The sequence below is a fragment of the Lissotriton vulgaris genome, chromosome 5 (assembly GCF_964263255.1).
Source record: "Lissotriton vulgaris chromosome 5, aLisVul1.2, whole genome shotgun sequence".
Taxonomy (NCBI): Eukaryota; Metazoa; Chordata; class Amphibia; order Caudata; family Salamandridae; genus Lissotriton; species Lissotriton vulgaris.
The window spans coordinates 801,287,295-801,309,877 of NC_141693.1; positions in this window are offsets into that span (position 1 = coordinate 801,287,295).

Genomic DNA, 22,583 nt, shown 5'->3' on the forward strand with positions numbered 1-22,583 from the left:
GCCCCGAAAGGAGACAAGGAGAGGAACAGTCACTTACTCTTGGTTAGGAGATAGCGATGCCGTTTGTCTCCGGGGGAAGGCAAGGAGCGGAACTGCCGCTTACTCCAGGGTCAGATAGGGATTAGGGCCGTCCGGCTCCGGAGGGAGCAAGGAGGTTGGCAGCCTCTTACTCCAGGGTCAGATAGGGATTAGTGCCGTCCGGCTCTGGAGGGAGCAATGAGCGGGACAGCCACTTACGCGAGAGTGGGTAAGAGAAGCATCGTCCAACTGCGGAAGGGGGGTAAGGAGCGGAACACCGATGGAATCGAGGGCGGGAACAACCAACTCGTCCTAGCGGGAAGACGTCAGAAATGCCGGGAACAAAGATGGGTGGCGTGGTCACTCTGGGAAACAGTAAGCCAAGCAATGGCTTACGGTGAGGACGTCCCTTTAAGCTCTAGTCTCCAAAGTTCTCACTACAAGGGAGGCACACAGAGATTAGGGACTGTTTCCAAAGTATGCTCTACAATGGAGGGACACAGAGCTGAGTACATGGCAAGGTTTCATTTGCTTTTTGACTATCCCTAACAGCCTCTAACTTTGGTATCATTCTGAGTGCTAGTGCTCAATGATGCCTATCCTAGTTGCCATGGGTAATGCATCGGGGTAACTGCACATGCGGAACATTCGTCATGAACGTCTGTGTCTTGAACGTCATAGTCCCACCTATCACGCATGAGGAACATGCGCATGCGTAACCTTCGCCCGCCACGCATACTGGATATGAAAAGGCGAGGCTTTTGCCACGTCCTTAAAAGGCATCCTGATCGTATTGCCAATAACTCCCACCATAGTCTCAGACGGTGAAGGACCTCCGTACGAAAGGTTGGTTAGACAAGGCCCACACGTTCTCCTGCTAATTGCTGCCTGTACCTCTGTTGTTAGGCATATTCATGACATTGCTGGTGTATTGGTGCTAGCCGCGATCAATCTACATGATCACATGCATTTTTGTAATATTATTTTGACGTTGAGTTTTCGAATCATGTTTGTCATCTTAAATCACAGTGCTGATACTGTGTTCTCTTTGGTTTCATGCTGGCTTTACACATTCACACCTTTTGCTGTTTTGTTACTCCGACACTAAGCTTTAAGGCATGTCGGTTTTCTGAACCACACTACCAATATAGCATTTGTATTGCTGACATGCAGACTCAAAGCACACCTTGGAAGTAGTTTGCCTGATTGGTGATTATAATCGCTTGCATCCTTGAGCTTTTTTCTGACACTTAATTTTGAGGCATGTCGGTTAATCATAGTACTGATACTGCATTGGTAATGGTATCATGTGGCTCAAACACGCTGATGCTTTGGAAGTAGTTTGGCTTCTTTGTATATCAGGGATGAACCTGTCCCAACTAGGAGACACTGCATACAAATGTTGTTTTTTGGCTATCACATAGATAATAATGCTGGTGTTTTTTTAGAAATGAGAAACCCTCATAAGTAGTTTGGCTGTTTTTAAGTGCTATGGCCTAAACTGTTGCAATCTACAGACGCTGTGTTCAAATGCCATTCTTGTGCTATCACATGGATGGCAGAGCTATTGGTTGTTTGAAAATGAGCACACTATCTGCATCAAATACACTTAATGACCCTGCATTGATTTCTGTGTACATTGAACATTAGTGCAATTCGCTATAGAAAATGAATATAATTACCTAATTAATACTGTGCAAGTAGTAATGAAAAATATGGTTGTCTAGCCTGTTTTTCATGTTATGATACATGTTGTTGTACCTCTAATTTGAAGAATCTACGTGTGAAGAGACTCTGTAGATGGTAGAGTCGGACCGTACTTAATAGGTAAGGTTACTATGAACTGATTATGGGAAGAGTTATACACTGGTGAATATGGTGATGGTGCACACTAGTGTTTGACACACTATTTGATATGTGTTTTGTTGTTCTATTACAGGGCCACCTGACCTACCCAACAAATTGCTGCTGCTGCGCATGGTTGGTCAGAGTATGGGCCCAAGTATGTTATGTTATGTTAAATCCTGATATAGCGCGCAATAGCTACTCCAAGGAGTCCCCCAGTGCGGAACCAAGAGGAGTTTCTAACATAGTAGCCAGCAATTACGTGAAGAAGTGAGTTTTTAATAGTTTCTTAAATACGCACGGGTTTTGGGTATTAAGCAAAAAGAATGAAGAGCATTACAAGCCTGGGAGGCCTTAACAGCAAGAGAGCAACCACCCAATTTGAAGCAAGAGAAACGAGGTACCCTCGCCCATAAAAGGGCAGAAGAACGCAATAGTCTGGGCGGGACATAAAAAGAGGACTATTTCTGTAGATAGATGGGCCCGTGATCATAAAGTGCACGGTGAGCAATTACCAGGGATTTAAATTTGACCCTCTCCACCACAGGCAACCAGTGCAGGGCGGCGCAGAGATGAACATGCACACTACTCCTCCTAGTGATTCCCAAAAGCAGCCTAGTGCTGCTTCTGGATCACCTGAAGTCTGCTCATAGAGTAAGAGTAGCCAGGGATGCCAATATACAGGGCATTAGCATAATCCAAGCGAGACAGTACTTATGCCCGAATAACTGTCTCTTTGGCAGACCTAGGGAGAAGAGCGAGAAAACTCTTGAGTGTTTAAGGAGGCCAAAACAGCAGCCTGAAAGCTTTTTCACCTGAACAGAAATAGAAGGGTTATCCTCAAACCATACTCCTAAATTTTTAGCGGATTTCCCATTAGAAGAAGGAAAGGGAAATCCAGGAGGCCAAATCATATTTCTGAAATTAGGGGGAAATTTGCCGTCGAGAAGGATCTCAGATTTATCTTCGTTACAGTTGTGCCCTTGCAAGCCACCCAACCTTATGCATGTTTTTGCAGCGGAGTGACTGAATATCATGGTCCTGAAGAATGCCCCGAACATTTGATGTCATATAGGGCAGAAACATGTTGACCCCTACACAGGGTATACATCCATAACCCTGTCTCAAATTGCTTTTAACCTCTATCCTTTAGGATGTAGTAATAACATATGTTGTCCTTATTGAGATAGTAAAATGTAACAAAAGAAAATCCAAAGATCAATGGAAATTCGGAAGCAATTCCACCAATTGACAGAACTGCATCTGGCTACTTTATCAACTTTAATGACTTTTCCGATGATCCAAGTGAACATGGAGACAAGCCAGCAACAATCAATCAATCAATCTATAAAGGCATTTATATAGCGCGCTACTCACCCGGAGGGTCTCAAGGCGCTTGGGGGAGGGGGTCTGCTACTGCTCGAACAGCCAGGTCTTGAGTTGCTTCCTGAAGGAGAGGTGATCTTGGGTCAGGCGGAGGTGGATGGGGAGGGAGTTCCTGGTCTTGGCTGCCAGTTAGGAGAAGGATCTTCCTCCCATGGTGGCTCTTCGGATGCGTGGGACGGCGGCGAGGGAGTGGCTGGTTGATCGTAGCTGACGGGTGGGAGTGTAGAAGGTCAGGCGGTTGTTGAGGTACCTGGGGCCCAGGTCGTGGAGGGCCTTGTGTGCGTGGGTGAGGAGTCGGAACGTGATTCTCTTGATGACGGGGAGCCAGTGCAGGTCTCTCAGATGTCCGGAGATGTGGCTGTGTCGGGGGATGTCGAGGATGAGATGTGCGGAGGCGTTCTGTATGCGTTGGAGTCTTTTCTGTAGTTTAGCTGTGGTTCCGGTATAGAGGGTGTTTCCGTAGTCCAGTTGGCTGGTGACGAGTGCCTGGGTCACCGTCTTCCTGGTTTCGGTGGGGATCCATGCGTAGGATGTTGAAACATGAAGATGAGATGGCGTTGACTTGTCTGGTCATTGAAAGGGAGGAGTCCAGGATGAAATCCAGCTTTCAAAAAGAAAATCACAGAGCTCTTTCATCAACTCAGAGAAACATATCTAACTTCACCATGGATTAAATTATGGATTGTGTTAGGTGTACTTTTCCTCCTTCTGTGGCTCATCTTGGGTAGATTTATTGATGGAAAATATAGTACAATGGACACAGCAAGTCAGAACATCAACTTGGTCCTGAAACCACACAGATCCTCTCACATCGAAAAAAGAGAACTATCATCAGTGAACATCACAGCGATCTCTATACCTAGTAATATAGCATGGGACTAAACTGACTATGAAATCTATGGCCCGGTTGAGCTCTTGAAATATCCACACCAATTTAAGATCTCCTTAAGTGACTTTGTATTACCTAGTACCTTCTCTGATGATTGGGACTTTGAAAATATTAATAATATGATGTCCGATTTAGAAATGTCAGCAACATTTACAGACCATGATTATTTACAGGGTTCATCGAATTATGAGGAAATGTATTGTTACAATCACTTTGGGCATCATTACCTGCATAAATCCACTAATCATAGAAATGTTTTCAGTTATAATCAGTGGAAAACATTGTCCAACTCCGCCAAAAGGCAGTTCAAAAACATTTTATGAGAAATTCCCATACTTCTCAGGATTTAATTACACCAATCCAGAAACGTTTTTATTTCAAAATGTTAAATAAGACAGGAGTGAAAAACATGTTGACAAATACTAAACTGATTTATTCAGAAAATTTTTATGAAAAAATGTCTACATTTGGTTTAGAATTTGGAAAATGGAAAAATAACAGTAAGACAAAAACCATCTAGGGTACAAAAGAGTGGCAGGTACAAGGTCTAGAATCATTGTTTAGAGCCTGCATGATCCCAGAACAAATAATGTTCCTGAATGACACCATTCAACAAACAACCTGTCTTTGTCTAGCCAAGATAAAAGATTTAAACAACCCACCTATACCAAAGCCTATGCCTGATAGAAACACCACTACAGATGAGGGGTTAGACGTGTCGTATATTTCAAAACAAAACAGAACAATTCCTGATTGGAACAAATGGTTGATATGGCCCACAGACACAAATAACTGTCAAGATAGATTCCTGAACAAAATACAGGGGTTCAAACAGAACAGGCCAGACCCAAGATATTCCCAGAGACAACATCCAGGGATAGTTACAACATATAGTGTAGGAAAACTATGCCTCGATTGGCTACAGAGATCCACACTTCCCGAAATTAAGCAACACTTAACTTTACTTAAAGAAGGTGCTGACTTGCGAGATTTCATAATGGGACCTCGCAAACAGCGTCAAAAACGTTTCATATACGCCGGTATATACGCAGCTTACAATGAAGCTTGGAAGGTAACACAAATTGAAACTGCAGAAAAAATACGAGAAATTGATCGTATTCATTTGGAAAAATCACATTCTGTAGTGGACAATGGGTTAACGACTCTGTCCTCCAGAATGTATTCACTGGACAGCATTGTATCATCTGCTATTGATATATTAGAACAGGATATGCTAATGTTACAACATGACAAATAATCACAGGGAAAGGATCACTTGTCCTGCATAACCAGGGTATGCAGGAAAAACGTGGGATGTCTCAAGATAAAAGACCCTCATGCAGGTGATAGTATGATCGTAGTAGCGGTATATGTTGATTCTCCGCTCTTCATTCACGTGTGTGCATAATCATTGGGTCAGTATGGTTATGCAGCCTCCACCCGGAGGATCTTACCCATGGTTAAAAACAGTAGTGATCAAGTGATGTGGATAGTGCTCAGGTAAGAATTAAAATACCCAGAAACCTAGGCATAAACTTTATTAGGTCTGGATTCGGGTAGCCCGTTAAGGAATGATTAAAGTTGTGCGTTTCTGTGAATGTATAAGGGGTTCTAAACGCACTCAAAAGGTGATATAAAATATGGCCCGACATGTTTCAGCCCAATCTGCCTAGTTAGGTCTTATGGGCTTTCTTCAGGACCAAAAAGTGCAAAGGTGACAGTGAGTGTTTATAAAGAATACTGTTCCGTTATAAACGAGATAAGAAAAGGAAAACATTCAATCTGTTTTTTTTCCTATGTGAGGTCACACTGAACCTCAAGTGTTCAAATTGGACACTTCATCAGATATTGTGGAAGTGGAGGGGGCTGTAACTGCAGCTCCTGGCCTCCTGCGCTACTTGTGCTGTCGCTTCCACTCAATACCCGGAAAATCTGATGAAGTGTCCAATAAAGACTTCAGGACAGTAAAAAGGAACACCTAAGTACTCTGACAATATGTCTTGGTTAAAGATATTGCTGGGTCACAAAAAGCCTAGTCTTTGTTAAAAAATAGCAATGAATAGAAAGGTCAGGAAATACCCAATGTGGGCACATCTGGGCAAATCCAGATGGATAACATTGGAAAAGACCGGTTTAATCCATTATAACAACGTTTACGGATTAATGTGACTTTCTCAGACTCCTTTGGCATTTTTTCACATCCATTGGGATTTGAACGGATGTGCCATCACTAAGTTACTTTTGTCTTTCAAATTTCAAATGACATGTCAGCTTCTGTTCCTGATGAACCTCCTAAACAAAGAGAAAAAAATATTGGGCTTTTTAAGATTGAGTTGGAGAAATTTTACAGGGGACAATAAACACAAACAGATTGATGTTATTAAATGTAGATTAAATGAGACACTTGACCAGATAAACAGCAAAGTTTGAGAATGAGGCACATCATAGACAAGCAGAACTAGCTGATGAATGTGAGGTTGACATCAATAGAATAAACAATAGACAGAGAAATTACCAAATGGATTTGACCAATGATGAATTAAAGGAGTTGGGTTTGGTGACTGTAGCGTCCTCCCCAGCCCAGTAGCATGTAAATGACCACACCACACACGTAGCAATGTAGTGCATGTCTTTATTCTACAGAGTGCAACCGTTAACTGAACGCACTGCAACACAAACTTTATTAACCACACCGATCCGATTACATAGTACATGTAAGTAGTCTGTCTAAAGCCACTAGAGTCTTTATGCACATAAACACAGGGCACAACATCTCACCCTTTGTTAAATAAAAAGTGCAATCAAATGTATGCACATATACACATTACAATTCCTCGATGAGTCATCAAGGTGCTCACACCAGCCTTCCAGATCTAGTTGTAAGAGATAGAGGAAGGGCACTCTCATCTGGCATTTCTGGAAAAGAGTTGGATGCTTTACTTGGGCATTCAGGTGGACTTGCCTCACTCACGAGGTCTGGAGCTGATGAACATCGAGGCAAAGGTTTAAAGTGTGAAGAGTCCCTGGTTATTGCCTTTCCAGGTCATTGGGCAGTTACAATATGTCCATTCCTCACAACAACTCTCAGCGGTTCAGTATCTAACAGAGTCCATCTTGACTGTCCTCTTTTGCTTAACAAGAAATCTGTCTCCTGTCTCAAAAGCCATGTCTCGAGCGTGTTGGTGCTTGTCGGCGTAGGCCTTCATTTTGTATTTGCGAAAGGTGTCAGTAACATGAATCTTGTCATTGTCTACTGACCGTCTGGTGGTCCATTGAGGAATCTTTGCTCCAGGAGCTCTCCCAAAGAGCAAGGTGGCCGGACTTTCTCCTGTCATGGAATGAGGAGTGGAAGAGTAGGCATGAAGGGCTGAGCACAGAGCAGACTTGAGGTCAATACCTTCTGCTGCAGTACGTTGAACCACCCATTTGTAAGTACTCATAAATCGTTCAACAACACCATTTGCCTATGGTCAGAGAGGTGTACTCTTCTGATGTTTGATGCTCAAATGATTAAGAAAGTCTTTCCACTTTCTGTCATTGAAGAGCGGTCCATTGTCAGATTTGAGAATGGAGGAAACACCCCATGTTGGGAAAATGTCATCCAGCCTTCCGATGACTTTGGCCCTGATTGCAATCTTGGCGGACAGGCTCCATCACAAACGTGACGAATATCCCATCCGCCAAATTAAAAAATACAATATAACCTATGAAATTTGTAACACGCTGGACAGGATATCTGTCACATTTGTGACGGAGTATCCCATCCGCCAAAATCGTAATTAGGCCCTTTGTCATGTGTGATTTATGATAAGTCTTCTATGAGAGGAAAAGGTGAGTACTCTACAACAACTACCATGAGATGGTATCCGTTGTTGAGAGGTCCGGAGAAATCAACAGCAATCCCCTCCCAAGCTTGCTTAGGTAGATCAGACATGTTCAATGGGTCCTGCGTAGATTTGGGAGACAGGCAGTTGCATAGATAACAAACTTTAAGCTCCTGTTCAACTTGTTCATCAAGACACTGGAACCAGACTAAATCCCTGAGGGCGCATTTAGTTGCAGTAATGCCACGATGTCCTTCAAGTGCCAGTTCTATCACTTGCTGCCTCAGGCTTTCAGGGATAACTGTTCTTGCTCCTCGTAGTATGACACCAACATGTGTAACAGAAAGGTCTTCATGAACATTTTTGAATTTCTGATATTCAACATCAAATGCTTCCTCCATGATTGTGTCTCTCACACAAGGGGTCAAGATGAGCCACAGAAGGGTCAAGATGAGTCACAGAAGGAGGAAAAGTACACCTAACACAATCATAATTTAATCCATGGTGAAGTTAGATATGTTTCTCTAAGTTGATGAAAGAGCTCTGTGATTTTCTTTTTGAAAGTTGGGTTTCATCCTGGACTCCTCCCTCTCGATGACCAGACAAGTCAACGCCGTCTCATCTTCATGTTTCAACATCCTACGCATGCTTCAAAAGATCTTCCGATGGATCCGCACCGAAACCAGGAAAATGTTGACCCAGGCACTCGTCACCAGCCAACTGGACTACGGAAACACCCTATATACCGGAACCACAGCTAAACTACAGAAAAGACTCAAACGCATACAGAACGCCTCCGCACGTCTCATCCTGGACATCCCCCGACACAGCCACATCTCCGGACATCTGAGAGACCTGCCCTGGCTCCCCGTCATCAAGAGAATCACGTTCCGACTCCTCACCCACGCACACAAGGCCCTCCACGACCTGGGCCCCAGGTACCTCAACAACCGCCTGACCTTCTACACTCCCACCCGTCAGCTACGATCAACCAGCCACGCCCTTGCCGCCGTCCCACGCATCCGAAGAGCCACCATGGGAGGAAGATCCTTCTCCTACCTGGCAGCCACGATCTGAAACTCCCTCCCCATCCACCTCCGCCTGACCCAAGATCACCTCTCCTTCAGGAAGCAACTCAAGACCTGGCTGTTCGAGCAGTAGCAGACCCCCCTCCCCCAAGTGCCTTGAGACCCTCCGGGTGAGTAGCGCGCTATATAAATGCCTTGATTGATTGATTGATTGATTGTTGCTGGCTTGTCTCCATGTTCACTTGGATCATCGGAAAAGTCATTAAAGTTGATAAAGTAGCCAGATGCAGTTCTGTCAATTGGTGGAATTGCTTCCGAATTTCCATTGATCTTTGGATTTTCTTTTGTTACATTTGTATAGTCCGAGGCTACATCGTTGTAGACAGGTGTTTCTTGATGAACTGTTGCGATTTGGGTATCAAGAGGCACAAGTTCCATGGCTTTGTTGCATAGTCCTTTTTTATTCACTGAAGGTTTATCAAATGTGATTAGTCTCTCAGTTTGAACCTCTTGGATTGTAGCAAGATTTGGTCTTCTGCTATTTCTTGGGAGTCCACTGGGCCTACTACTTATTATTGGCCACATGGTTGTGGTTTCACCAGGTCGATTGATACAACTCGGTTCTCCTTTTTTCCAGCAAGTGGCGGTAGTACTACTGTTCTTGTTCCGCTGACAGCTAAGACAGGTACTGCTTTTCTGTAAGAAGGCCCAAATTCCTTCTTCACCGCGATCTTTTCTCTGACCAGATCCCCAATCTTTGGAATCCAGACAGGTCTTGCTGGGACAGGTGGTTTCTCTTCAGTGGTTGTTGGCTTTAGCTTTTCATTACTCAGGCTTTTCCTTGTTTCATTTAAGTCCTGTAAAACAGCCAAACGATCTTTGATATCAAAGGTTTTTTGTTTCACCACTGAAGTCTGACAATCCACATCCAGGATGATCATTCTAGTACCAAATAACAGTTCGTAAGGACTGATACCTCCTAGAGAATTTCTTGGCATGTTATTAAGACTACGTTGGACACTTATTAGATGTTTGACCCACCCGTCACCCGAACCTAATACCCTCGCTGTTATAGATTGCTTTATGTCACGTTTTTTTCTCTCCACTACCACATTTCCCTTGGGATGGAATGGACTAGAATACCGCAATGCAATGCCCATGCTGGCCATGGCCTCCTTGTAAGCCCGAGAGCTAAACGCAGGACCCTGGTCAGAATGTAGCATGCCAATTGCGTATGTGCCGATAAAGACTCGCAAATCTTTTATAACAGTTCTGGCGTCAGCCGAGCGCTGGGGCCACATACAAATGAATCTTGTACAGGAATCCACTGCGACCATGATATATTTATAGTTGACGTCCCTTTGTAAGGGACCACAGTGGTCCAGGTAAACACATGCTAATGGTTTGTCTGAGATTAGAAGGGGCGTCTGCGCTGGTCGTTTCACTGTTGACACTTTCATTTTTTGGCATATTTCACATTCTAGAACATAGTTCCTAGTCTGTTTTCTCATTCGTGGCCACCAATATCTCTGTTTTACTGTGGTGGAAACACCAGCGTGTGCAGAAGTGAGCCCTTCGTGTGCCGCTGAAATTAGTCCTAACCTGTGCTCCGTGTTTGGAATTGCTCTATCCCCCACTCCAGGGATTTGAGCAAACGGAACGTTGTTCGCATCAGTTTTGTATGAGTACTTTACTGGAAAGCCTGTCGGGAGTGTCTTACCGCTGTCTTTTACTGAAGCACTGACAGCTTGCATTATCTCACTGTCTATTTTTGTTTTCGACAGAGTAATGGCAGCTACGGAAGCTGTTTGTACAGCTGCTTTAGCGACCTCGTCAGCCAATGAATTCCCCGCAACGTGAACGCCATCACGTTGATGACTCAGTGTATGAATCACGTGAGTCTTTTGTAGTTCTTTCTGTAAAAGAACTACCTGTTCCCAAAGCATTTTATGCTTGATTGTGCCACCTTTTGCATCTTTGAAGTTGTTTTGAACCCAGTTCTGCAAGTTTTCATTGTAAGACTGGACACAGTAATAAGAATCGCACACTGTTAGTGTGGGGAATTACAGTCTCCGAGTGATTGAGTTTTAGTTACCAAAGGTTTAAATTTTCCTTCGTGCCAACGACCTTTAACAATCGCACACGCAGCACTGTAGGCTTGTTTACCCCCTACTGCGGGTTGTGCTGAGCCGTCTGTATATATTATACAGCCGTAATGTTCCAGAGGCAGGATCTCGCTCGGCAGACGACATTCATATTCATTTTGTAGAAATTCTTGTGTTTTTAAGTTAGGATCAAATTTGTATACTACGTCGGGTGCAGCAAGAGAATTAACCAATTGTATCCATCTCGGATGTAAAGCTTTAGCATTGGAGATACTTGCTCTTGTTACTGCTTCTAGGGCAGGCATCGGTGTAACGATTATTATTCGTTTACCTTGTGCGAGGGCTCTTTCTTTTGCTACAGCAGTTTGAACCACAGTTAGAATTTTTTCAGTAGAACTGAATTTCATTTCAGCTTGTGTGTACAAGTGTGATTTGTAAGCTATTGGTACCGTTTCTCCCTCATTAGAGGTCAGGTATGTGAATCTGCATCTTCCTGGGATGACTCGGATTACAAGGTTGCGTTCGTTTGCGCGTGTTTGCAGTTTTGTTTTAGTTAACATGTCTGTCTGTAACGTTCTTAAAATTTCTGTATGTTTTTGAGTCCAATTAATTGGTTTAAAATCAGGTTTTATTAGTTCGTAGAGAGGTTTAACCCTCTCTGCATAATTTAGAATGTATGTTCTTCCGAAATTCAGGAAATCTAGTATTGATTGTAAGTTTTTCAGCGTTTTTGGAGCTTGGAGCACTGCACACTTCTCTAAGAAGTTGTCTGCTAGGCTTTTGCCTTCACTTGATAATTCATATCCTAAAAATAGGACAGTTAGATGGGCAATTCGTTATTTTTTAAAGTTAAATTTGTACCCTTCAGATGCGAACCCAAGTATTATGGTGTTCACTCTTTTCAAGTGAGTCTCCAGGTCATCGTCTGTAAGATCGATGTCATCGACATAGGATAATGCCTCATCATCATAAATTTGTAGTAACTCTGTTACCCTGGCTGAAAATAATCCTGGGCTATTCTTGAATGTGGGAGATGACAAAATTGTTTTTGGGTCCCCATGCTGGAGAAAGCGGTCAAATATCTGCTTTCAGGTGCTATGTTTTGACAGAAGCAACCATTTGAAATATCTAATGTCATTTTATATTTCTTGCGCACAATGTTATTCATTAGTGTTGCACTGTGTGAGTTTTGTACTGCAAATGTTTTTCAGAAGGAATTTAGGTGTCTGTAGTCCAAAACTAGACGACATGAATCGTCTGGCTTGGAGACAGGAAGCAAAGGATTGTTCATTTGTGAGGTGCATGTTTCAATCACCCCTTGATATTCAAGTTGATCTAAAATTTCTTTTACTTGTTTTTTAGCTTCTTGCTTAACAGGATACTGCCTCTGTGCAGTAGGTTGATTGTTTTAACTGGATTTTATGGTGAGGAGAATCCTCATCCCACCCTACATGATTTTTATATAATGCAGGAGCCTGGGCCACTGCCCATTTTCTTGCAAATTTGTATTTTTTATGAATTGGAATGTGATTTGAGAAGGCAGGCATAATCATTTCTTCGCCATGTGGGCACTCCCTGACAAACTCTGGTGGCCAGTCCCTTTCTGCTAGAAGGATATCATAGCCTTTAGATAGATTCTCCCAAAAGAGACCTCTTATTTTCCTAGTTTTATCTCCCTCTATACGTAATGTTACTTCGTACAGTTTATGGTGCACGCTCACTCGGGTGTCTGCAGTTTCCACTTGAATGTATTCATTCGTGTCCACTGTCTCCAGAAGATTCATCAGGATCTTGCGAGCTATGGTCACTTCTGCTGCGCTGTCTAGCATTGTCTGGGCCCACTCTCCGTTTTTCAGTTGTGTCCTCAGGATTCTCGGCATGTTTTATTTTAATACTGGCTACCTTCTTTCTGGGATATTGCAATTTTTTACTTTGATGAGCAGGTTCCTTGTCTTTGGACTTGAAGTGCTCTTCTTTGTGTTCTGACAGTCCTCTTCTTTCCGATTTCTTTGAGGTCTCTGCGAAATCCACCTACAAGCAACTCACAGGTAAGAGTGCTTGGGGTTCTGACACCTATACATTAATATACATATTCACCCTGTTGCACAGCTATGCTGACTCATTGCTTTTCACTTACAGGAAGCCATTGAGGAAGAACTAGAAACACTTGTTAAAGCATAAAATCATCGAGTGCTCTATTGGTCCGACACAGTGGGTTTTACCCATGGTGGTGGTGCTAAAAAAAGGACAGTTTAGTTTCAGTGCCTATTTGTGTTGAAATGCGACAGATCAACAAAGGAATCGAAAGAGAAAGACAGCCAGGTCCATGCATTGTGGACATCCTCACACAGCAGAATGGTGCCAAAGTCTTCACCCACCTTGATCCGAAAAAGGGTTACTATAAACTTAAACTGAAAGAGAACACATCAACTTGAACTGTAAGAAAACTGTAGGTACATTACTATGTTTTCAACACCTATTGGTTTGTTCAGGTGTAAAAGTCTCAGTTTTGGTGTGTCGACAGCTGCAGAAATCTTTCAAGGTCTTCTTATGTCTTTCTTTGATCGCGAAATTCAGCCTGCCACACAGTGATGATATACTGGTGTTTGGGGCTACACGAAAGGAACATGTCAATGCACTCATACAAGTATGCCATCTTCTTGCTGATGCAGATCACACACTGAATGCTGAGAAGTATGAATTTTGCAAATACAGACTGACATTTTTTGGCCATATTTTCTCTGAAAAGAGGATGACTCCTGACCCAGAAAAGGTGCAAGAATTGTGTTCTACTTGCCCACTGGAAGATGTGGCCAGATGAGCACTCAGGAATATTGTTATCTAGGCTGGTGAATCTGAATGGATCACTAAAGGTGAGGCAGAATTTTTGACAACCAGCCCACCCAAGATCCCGGCATTTTACATCTTGCTGAATATACATAAAGCCCAGAGACCCCCAGCGGGTAGACCATTCGTGTTGGGAATTGGTTCTATTCTGGAACCCCTGTTTGGTAGTTGCTGATTACCTACACATTAGACACATCCTTGACATCACCTCTAACTTCGTTGTAATTTCTAGCATTAGGCGTATTCTTAACATCGCCTCTGTCGGGAGACTAGGTATGTGCCAAGATTCCACAGGAGCGATGATGAGAGCACCCCAAACTTCCAGAAAACAGCACCCAGGAGGCACTTGAAAAGCACTCACAGGGGGCTGTTCCCTAAAAGTATGGGGGAATAGTCCAAGGAATGTCCACCACTCTCCCCATACGTAGGTGGTCGTGCTGCTGGTAATGGTCTGGCAGTATGGCAGGTACTGTAAATAAGGCAATACATATAATAAACAAGAATGTCTTATAATTGACTTCTAACAAACCTTGAAGTATACTCAGCTTCTACGTTCACTTACCCCAAGGTAGAGGTTAATGGTCCTTGAAACAGGAGACCGCAGTAGAGAATTCACTATTGGTCGAATTCCTCAATTGAGCAATATCCCACAAGGAGGGCAGGGACCGTGAAGGGTACACTCATACGGCATTCATACCCGAGAAACACAAGAAAGGGAGCACGTGTAGAAAGAGGGCAGAAGGAGAGGAAGTGCAACGATAGGCAGCCCTTCAACAGAAAATAAGGATTCAGAGAGGCTCTGGCCGGCTCTTGAGAATTAACTACAGAAGCGGAGCAGAAACCTACCCTGGAGGTGTGCCGTCCGGCCTCACAGTCAAAAATGAGGCGGAACAACAACACACTCAAACAGATAAAGCTAAGATGGGTAAAAGTCTCAGGAGTGATATCGCTAAAGAAGACAGGGGGAAGTGCTGTCCGGCTCCGGGGAGGGAAAGAAGCGGAACAACAACTTCCTCGAGGCAAAGAGAGAGAAAAGTAACGTCCGGCCCCGAAAGGAGACAAGGAGAGGAACAGTCACTTACTCTTGGTTAGGAGATAGCGATGCCGTTTGTCTCCGGGGGAAGGCAAGGAGCGGAACTGCTGCTTACTCCAGGGTCAGATAGGGATTAGGGCCGTCCGGCTCCGGAGGGAGCAAGGAGGTTGGCAGCCTCTTACTCCAGGGTCAGATAGGGATTAGTGCCGTCCGGCTCTGGAGGGAGCAATGAGCGGGACAGCCACTTACGCGAGAGTGGGTAAGAGAAGCATCGTCCAACTGCGGAAGGGGGGTAAGGAGCGGAACACCGATGGAATCGAGGGCGGGAACAACCAACTCGTCCTAGCGGGAAGACGTCAGAAATGCCGGGAACAAAGATGGGTGGCGTGGTCACTCTGGGAAACAGTAAGCCAAGCAATGGCTTACGGTGAGGACGTCCCTTTAAGCTCTAGTCTCCAAAGTTCTCACTACAAGGGAGGCACACAGAGATTAGGGACTGTTTCCAAAGTATGCTCTACAATGGAGGGACACAGAGCTGAGTACATGGCAAGGTTTCATTTGCTTTTTGACTATCCCTAACAGCCTCTAACTTTGGTATCATTCTGAGTGCTAGTGCTCAATGATGCCTATCCTAGTTGCCATGGGTAATGCATCGGGGTAACTGCACATGCGGAACATTCGTCATGAACGTCTGTGTCTTGAACGTCATAGTCCCACCTATCACGCATGAGGAACATGCGCATGCGTAACCTTCGCCCGCCACGCATACTGGATATGAAAAGGCGAGGCTTTTGCCACGTCCTTAAAAGGCATCCTGATCGTATTGCCAATAACTCCCACCATAGTCTCAGACGGTGAAGGACCTCCGTACGAAAGGTTGGTTAGACAAGGCCCACACGTTCTCCTGCTAATTGCTGCCTGTACCTCTGTTGTTAGGCATATTCATGACATTGCTGGTGTATTGGTGCTAGCCGCGATCAATCTACATGATCACATGCATTTTTGTAATATTATTTTGACGTTGAGTTTTCGAATCATGTTTGTCATCTTAAATCACAGTGCTGATACTGTGTTCTCTTTGGTTTCATGCTGGCTTTACACATTCACACCTTTTGCTGTTTTGTTACTCCGACACTAAGCTTTAAGGCATGTCGGTTTTCTGAACCACACTACCAATATAGCATTTGTATTGCTGACATGCAGACTCAAAGCACACCTTGGAAGTAGTTTGCCTGATTGGTGATTATAATCGCTTGCATCCTTGAGCTTTTTTCTGACACTTAATTTTGAGGCATGTCGGTTAATCATAGTACTGATACTGCATTGGTAATGGTATCATGTGGCTCAAACACGCTGATGCTTTGGAAGTAGTTTGGCTTCTTTGTATATCAGGGATGAACCTGTCCCAACTAGGAGACACTGCATACAAATGTTGTTTTTTGGCTATCACATAGATAATAATGCTGGTGTTTTTTTAGAAATGAGAAACCCTCATAAGTAGTTTGGCTGTTTTTAAGTGCTATGGCCTAAACTGTTGCAATCTACAGACGCTGTGTTCAAATGCCATTCTTGTGCTATCACATGGATGGCAGAGCTATTGGTTGTTTGAAAATGAGCACACTATCTGCATCAAATACACTTAATGACCCTGCATTGATTTCTGTGTACATTGAACATTAGTGCAATTCGCTATAGAAAATGAATATAATTACCTAATTAATACTGTGCAAGTAGTAATGAAAAATATGGTTGTCTAGCCTGTTTTTCATGTTATGATACATGTTGTTGTACCTCTAATTTGAAGAATCTACGTGTGAAGAGACTCTGTAGATGGTAGAGTCGGACCGTACTTAATAGGTAAGGTTACTATGAACTGATTATGGGAAGAGTTATACACTGGTGAATATGGTGATGGTGCACACTAGTGTTTGACACACTATTTGATATGTGTTTTGTTGTTCTATTACAGGGCCACCTGACCTACCCAACAAATTGCTGCTGCTGCGCATGGTTGGTCAGAGTATGGGCCCAAGTATGTTATGTTATGTTAAATCCTGATATAGCGCGCAATAGCTACTCCAAGGAGTCCCCCAGTGCGGAACCAAGAGGAGTTTCTAACATAGTAGCCAGCAATTACGTGAAGAAGTGAGTTTTTAATAGTTTCTTAAATACGCACGGGTTTTGGGTATTAAGCAAAAAGAATGAAGAGCATTACAAGCCTGGGAGGCCTTAACAGCAAGAGAGCAACCACCCAATTTGAAGCAAGAGAAACGAGGTACCCTCGCCCATAAAAGGGCAGAAGAACGCAATAGTCTGGGCGGGACATAAAAAGAGGACTATTTCTGTAGATAGATGGGCCCGTGATCATAAAGTGCACGGTGAGCAATTACCAGGGATTTAAATTTGACCCTCTCCACCACAGGCAACCAGTGCAGGGCGGCGCAGAGATGAACATGCACACTACTCCTCCTAGTGATTCCCAAAAGCAGCCTAGTGCTGCTTCTGGATCACCTGAAGTCTGCTCATAGAGTAAGAGTAGCCAGGGATGCCAATATACAGGGCATTAGCATAATCCAAGCGAGACAGTACTTATGCCCGAATAACTGTCTCTTTGGCAGACCTAGGGAGAAGAGCGAGAAAACTCTTGAGTGTTTAAGGAGGCCAAAACAGCAGCCTGAAAGCTTTTTCACCTGAACAGAAATAGAAGGGTTATCCTCAAACCATACTCCTAAATTTTTAGCGGATTTCCCATTAGAAGAAGGAAAGGGAAATCCAGGAGGCCAAATCATATTTCTGAAATTAGGGGGAAATTTGCCGTCGAGAAGGATCTCAGATTTATCTTCGTTACAGTTGTGCCCTTGCAAGCCACCCAACCTTATGCATGTTTTTGCAGCGGAGTGACTGAATATCATGGTCCTGAAGAATGCCCCGAACATTTGATGTCATATAGGGCAGAAACATGTTGACCCCTACACAGGGTATACATCCATAACCCTGTCTCAAATTGCTTTTAACCTCTATCCTTTAGGATGTAGTAATAACATATGTTGTCCTTATTGAGATAGTAAAATGTAACAAAAGAAAATCCAAAGATCAATGGAAATTCGGAAGCAATTCCACCAATTGACAGAACTGCATCTGGCTACTTTATCAACTTTAATGACTTTTCCGATGATCCAAGTGAACATGGAGACAAGCCAGCAACAATCAATCAATCAATCAATAAAGGCATTTATATAGCGCGCTACTCACCCGGAGGGTCTCAAGGCGCTTGGGGGAGGGGGTCTGCTACTGCTCGAACAGCCAGGTCTTGAGTTGCTTCCTGAAGGAGAGGTGATCTTGGGTCAGGCGGAGGTGGATGGGGAGGGAGTTCCTGGTCTTGGCTGCCAGTTAGGAGAAGGATCTTCCTCCCATGGTGGCTCTTCGGATGCGTGGGACGGCGGCGAGGGAGTGGCTGGTTGATCGTAGCTGACGGGTGGGAGTGTAGAAGGTCAGGCGGTTGTTGAGGTACCTGGGGCCCAGGTCGTGGAGGGCCTTGTGTGCGTGGGTGAGGAGTCGGAACGTGATTCTCTTGATGACGGGGAGCCAGTGCAGGTCTCTCAGATGTCCGGAGATGTGGCTGTGTCGGGGGATGTCGAGGATGAGATGTGCGGAGGCGTTCTGTATGCGTTGGAGTCTTTTCTGTAGTTTAGCTGTGGTTCCGGTATAGAGGGTGTTTCCGTAGTCCAGTTGGCTGGTGACGAGTGCCTGGGTCACCGTCTTCCTGGTTTCGGTGGGGATCCATGCGTAGGATGTTGAAACATGAAGATGAGATGGCGTTGACTTGTCTGGTCATTGAAAGGGAGGAGTCCAGGATGAAATCCAGCTTTCAAAAAGAAAATCACAGAGCTCTTTCATCAACTCAGAGAAACATATCTAACTTCACCATGGATTAAATTATGGATTGTGTTAGGTGTACTTTTCCTCCTTCTGTGGCTCATCTTGGGTAGATTTATTGATGGAAAATATAGTACAATGGACACAGCAAGTCAGAACATCAACTTGGTCCTGAAACCACACAGATCCTCTCACATCGAAAAAAGAGAACTATCATCAGTGAACATCACAGCGATCTCTATACCTAGTAATATAGCATGGGACTAAACTGACTATGAAATCTATGGCCCGGTTGAGCTCTTGAAATATCCACACCAATTTAAGATCTCCTTAAGTGACTTTGTATTACCTAGTACCTTCTCTGATGATTGGGACTTTGAAAATATTAATAATATGATGTCCGATTTAGAAATGTCAGCAACATTTACAGACCATGATTATTTACAGGGTTCATCGAATTATGAGGAAATGTATTGTTACAATCACTTTGGGCATCATTACCTGCATAAATCCACTAATCATAGAAATGTTTTCAGTTATAATCAGTGGAAAACATTGTCCAACTCCGCCAAAAGGCAGTTCAAAAACATTTTATGAGAAATTCCCATACTTCTCAGGATTTAATTACACCAATCCAGAAACGTTTTTATTTCAAAATGTTAAATAAGACAGGAGTGAAAAACATGTTGACAAATACTAAACTGATTTATTCAGAAAATTTTTATGAAAAAATGTCTACATTTGGTTTAGAATTTGGAAAATGGAAAAATAACAGTAAGACAAAAACCATCTAGGGTACAAAAGAGTGGCAGGTACAAGGTCTAGAATCATTGTTTAGAGCCTGCATGATCCCAGAACAAATAATGTTCCTGAATGACACCATTCAACAAACAACCTGTCTTTGTCTAGCCAAGATAAAAGATTTAAACAACCCACCTATACCAAAGCCTATGCCTGATAGAAACACCACTACAGATGAGGGGTTAGACGTGTCGTATATTTCAAAACAAAACAGAACAATTCCTGATTGGAACAAATGGTTGATATGGCCCACAGACACAAATAACTGTCAAGATAGATTCCTGAACAAAATACAGGGGTTCAAACAGAACAGGCCAGACCCAAGATATTCCCAGAGACAACATCCAGGGATAGTTACAACATATAGTGTAGGAAAACTATGCCTCGATTGGCTACAGAGATCCACACTTCCCGAAATTAAGCAACACTTAACTTTACTTAAAGAAGGTGCTGACTTGCGAGATTTCATAATGGGACCTCGCAAACAGCGTCAAAAACGTTTCATATACGCCGGTATATACGCAGCTTACAATGAAGCTTGGAAGGTAACACAAATTGAAACTGCAGAAAAAATACGAGAAATTGATCGTATTCATTTGGAAAAATCACATTCTGTAGTGGACAATGGGTTAACGACTCTGTCCTCCAGAATGTATTCACTGGACAGCATTGTATCATCTGCTATTGATATATTAGAACAGGATATGCTAATGTTACAACATGACAAATAATCACAGGGAAAGGATCACTTGTCCTGCATAACCAGGGTATGCAGGAAAAACGTGGGATGTCTCAAGATAAAAGACCCTCATGCAGGTGATAGTATGATCGTAGTAGCGGTATATGTTGATTCTCCGCTCTTCATTCACGTGTGTGCATAATCATTGGGTCAGTATGGTTATGCAGCCTCCACCCGGAGGATCTTACCCATGGTTAAAAACAGTAGTGATCAAGTGATGTGGATAGTGCTCAGGTAAGAATTAAAATACCCAGAAACCTAGGCATAAACTTTATTAGGTCTGGATTCGGGTAGCCCGTTAAGGAATGATTAAAGTTGTGCGTTTCTGTGAATGTATAAGGGGTTCTAAACGCACTCAAAAGGTGATATAAAATATGGCCCGACATGTTTCAGCCCAATCTGCCTAGTTAGGTCTTATGGGCTTTCTTCAGGACCAAAAAGTGCAAAGGTGACAGTGAGTGTTTATAAAGAATACTGTTCCGTTATAAACGAGATAAGAAAAGGAAAACATTCAATCTGTTTTTTTTCCTATGTGAGGTCACACTGAACCTCAAGTGTTCAAATTGGACACTTCATCAGATATTGTGGAAGTGGAGGGGGCTGTAACTGCAGCTCCTGGCCTCCTGCGCTACTTGTGCTGTCGCTTCCACTCAATACCCGGAAAATCTGATGAAGTGTCCAATAAAGACTTCAGGACAGTAAAAAGGAACACCTAAGTACTCTGACAATATGTCTTGGTTAAAGATATTGCTGGGTCACAAAAAGCCTAGTCTTTGTTAAAAAATAGCAATGAATAGAAAGGTCAGGAAATACCCAATGTGGGCACATCTGGGCAAATCCAGATGGATAACATTGGAAAAGACCGGTTTAATCCATTATAACAACGTTTACGGATTAATGTGACTTTCTCAGACTCCTTTGGCATTTTTTCACATCCATTGGGATTTGAACGGATGTGCCATCACTAAGTTACTTTTGTCTTTCAAATTTCAAATGACATGTCAGCTTCTGTTCCTGATGAACCTCCTAAACAAAGAGAAAAAAATATTGGGCTTTTTAAGATTGAGTTGGAGAAATTTTACAGGGGACAATAAACACAAACAGATTGATGTTATTAAATGTAGATTAAATGAGACACTTGACCAGATAAACAGCAAAGTTTGAGAATGAGGCACATCATAGACAAGCAGAACTAGCTGATGAATGTGAGGTTGACATCAATAGAATAAACAATAGACAGAGAAATTACCAAATGGATTTGACCAATGATGAATTAAAGGAGTTGGGTTTGGTGACTGTAGCGTCCTCCCCAGCCCAGTAGCATGTAAATGACCACACCACACACGTAGCAATGTAGTGCATGTCTTTATTCTACAGAGTGCAACCGTTAACTGAACGCACTGCAACACAAACTTTATTAACCACACCGATCCGATTACATAGTACATGTAAGTAGTCTGTCTAAAGCCACTAGAGTCTTTATGCACATAAACACAGGGCACAACATCTCACCCTTTGTTAAATAAAAAGTGCAATCAAATGTATGCACATATACACATTACAATTCCTCGATGAGTCATCAAGGTGCTCACACCAGCCTTCCAGATCTAGTTGTAAGAGATAGAGGAAGGGCACTCTCATCTGGCATTTCTGGAAAAGAGTTGGATGCTTTACTTGGGCATTCAGGTGGACTTGCCTCACTCACGAGGTCTGGAGCTGATGAACATCGAGGCAAAGGTTTAAAGTGTGAAGAGTCCCTGGTTATTGCCTTTCCAGGTCATTGGGCAGTTACAATATGTCCATTCCTCACAACAACTCTCAGCGGTTCAGTATCTAACAGAGTCCATCTTGACTGTCCTCTTTTGCTTAACAAGAAATCTGTCTCCTGTCTCAAAAGCCATGTCTCGAGCGTGTTGGTGCTTGTCGGCGTAGGCCTTCATTTTGTATTTGCGAAAGGTGTCAGTAACATGAATCTTGTCATTGTCTACTGACCGTCTGGTGGTCCATTGAGGAATCTTTGCTCCAGGAGCTCTCCCAAAGAGCAAGGTGGCCGGACTTTCTCCTGTCATGGAATGAGGAGTGGAAGAGTAGGCATGAAGGGCTGAGCACAGAGCAGACTTGAGGTCAATACCTTCTGCTGCAGTACGTTGAACCACCCATTTGTAAGTACTCATAAATCGTTCAACAACACC